Here is a 2,752-nt window from a genome sequence, read left to right on the forward strand (position 1 = left end):
TAATGTTTAACGTAGTTGACTAGAATATCCTCTTATATCTGATGATCTCCAACAAATCGCTCATGATGTTAGTAGTTCTTTGGTGGATATAAAAATCATTTTTTTCATATGCATTTTGTTAAACATGTCTTTAAAAGGACAGTTGATCTGAATGGCTTGGTCTGCCTTTACCTGATGCAAGATTGTCTCAGTGATCCTGTGCTGCTTTAACAAACCGACACTTCTCTTCTTATATTTCGGAGGCCCGCCATAGGAGAAGACTTCCTGGCTCTATCGGCTCTCAGAGAAGGTCCGTGTCTCTTCATGCTGTCTTCTTTGGCTCCTTAGTGATCTTCACATGATGTGGCGTCTGCCTTACCCGAACTCTGATTGTTTGCTGACTTGGTTCATCTCTTTTATATCTCAAAGGAATTGCATGTAAAACACACCCTATAATAAAACTCTCATTAACATAATAAATATAATCCATTCTTAAATGGATTATAACCTCAGGGTTATGTGGGTTAGGCTTCACAACACATATATGGGGAGGGGGCAGGGTACAATTCTAACCTAACAGGTGCCTTGAGCAGTTTTTGATTTTCGGTTTCAGGCCCGTGTTTCGAAGGTGGACGAAGTCACACTGGTGGGAGGATCCGCAGTGGGGCCTTGGGCACTGAGTCTCTACTTTGGTGTGTCCATCTCTTTTCTCTCCATGGTACACACAGAAAATGACCCTCTTTGGGTGCACTGGGGGAAGTGGCCAGCTGCTCATGGCCAGAGATGATCATTCCTGGGGCACTACCGTGCCTAGACCTGAGGATGGAGGCCCTCTATTACCCAGGGGCCAGACTGTAAGTGTCAAGCCAATTTGGGAAGCTCTTCCCAAACTTTTTCCTTCTTTCCCCTTCCCTGCTCGCAATTCTCCTCCTTTAAGCTCCCCTCACACTTACCCTCAGACCTGGTCCTTGACAGGTACACACTGTCCCCACAGAATGATGAACCTCTGCTTCCTCAATCCCTTCTTGAGTTCTAGAATATCAGCCTTTCAGGCTTCCACTGCTTGTCCACGGATTTGCTTGTCCCAGTCCTAGTTTTTCCTGGAAATACAAGGTGAGAAGTGTGTGTTTTGCCCCATTGTTGAATATAGAGAAATAATACCATACTTCTAGCCCTATTTTAAATCTGTTCTTTTTGTCCCACCCCAAAGCAACTAAAAGTTAAACACATCTCGCTACTGCCTCCCAGAGAGGCTTTATGATATACAAGCATTCAGCACACTAGAGGGGATCTCTCAAATGAGGGTTGATAGCTCTACAGCCAACTTACATGACAATTATGCCTACAGTAGGTTTGCACACACATCGCTCCATGAGTCAGGAGCCAGTTCCCATGCAGGCCTGAGCCTATATCCTCAGAATTGCTCAAAACAAAAGGCTAAAGCCCAGACTCACCGCAAAACCAAAACCCACTGCTGCTGAGTTGATTCTCACATAGAACGATCCTATGGAGGGTTCCCAAGACTATAAATCTTTACCAGAGCAGACAGACTCATTTTTCTCCCTTGGAGTGACTGGTGGCTTTCAACCACTGATCTTGAGGTCAACAGCCCAATGCCTAACCCCCAGCTCCTATGCACACCTCATAGCTCAGTACAGAAGAGCCAGGCACAAGCAATATGAGGGTCAGCACAACAAGCAACTTCAGGAGACAGACAGTCCCTGCACCTGCTGGACCATGCCTTTATAAATGATACCGTGCTGTAGGACAGTCTGGCCTGAGACTTGAACCCACACCTTTGCTCGCACATGCAAACCACATGATGACCTGTGGAGAACGGACATGTGTACACGACACATTGCACAGCACGCCCAAATGCAGCACCTGCTAGAAAGCAGGCCCACCCACAGGCTCAGGATAAGTAGAAAACAAGGTCACACCCATGTTGACAGAGCCCCCACTCCAAGCCATCACTGATCATGTAAGACGTCCGCAGGAGAGATCAGGGCCTTGGTAACACCCACTATTAACACCAAAGGGCGCTTTCCCGGTCCTCACACTCTGGACCTGGTAAGACATTGGGCATGGGGGTCCTACCCTCCTCCTTGAAATGCAGTCCTCCCCCACCTCTTCTGACTCTGCTCCTGCCTCAGCCTACCTGTCTGCATACTCCTCCAGTGGAGTATTCTCTCAATATTCTTACATTAAGGAGGCTGGGAGGCTGGGGAATCCCACGGAGGGTACCTTCATGTTCATGGGTTGGAGTTGCGTCCCACTCACATTCTCCCAAGTTCAAGTTATTCCCCACAATGTCCCCCACAATAGTGCCAATTTGAAGGTGCTGCTTGCAAGCACATGGCTGCTACTCTATATGCTTGAAGGTCAACTGCTGGAAGGCTATCTGCCTGAAGGTTGTCTGCCATCAAAAGCAATCAGACCCTATGGTCTAAGTAGGGCCCACTCCCTTCCGATAAGGGTCATAGATTGTTTCCCCTGGAGAAGAGCTCAGAGACACCTAAAGTCAAGGCAACTTAGGGACAACTGAAGTTAGGCTGCCATCTTGACTCTAGAGGCCCCCCCATCTTGTTATGGGTGTATCTTTCTGTTACCTGTATACCTCTAGTTACAACCCCTTCCTATTGCGTGCATACCCCTAACTCGTCCCCCTCATGTTACATGTATGCCTCTAATAAAACTCCTTCCTGTTACGTATGTGCTTACTGTGACTTTCATGCCCCATTTGTAAGCTCCTGAAAGAACCCATTACTCTCTG

The sequence above is a fragment of the Echinops telfairi genome, unplaced genomic scaffold, assembly GCF_000313985.2.
Source record: "Echinops telfairi isolate 266 unplaced genomic scaffold, ASM31398v2 ScPeMD7_6080;HRSCAF=6971, whole genome shotgun sequence".
NCBI lineage: Eukaryota > Metazoa > Chordata > Mammalia > Afrosoricida > Tenrecidae > Echinops > Echinops telfairi.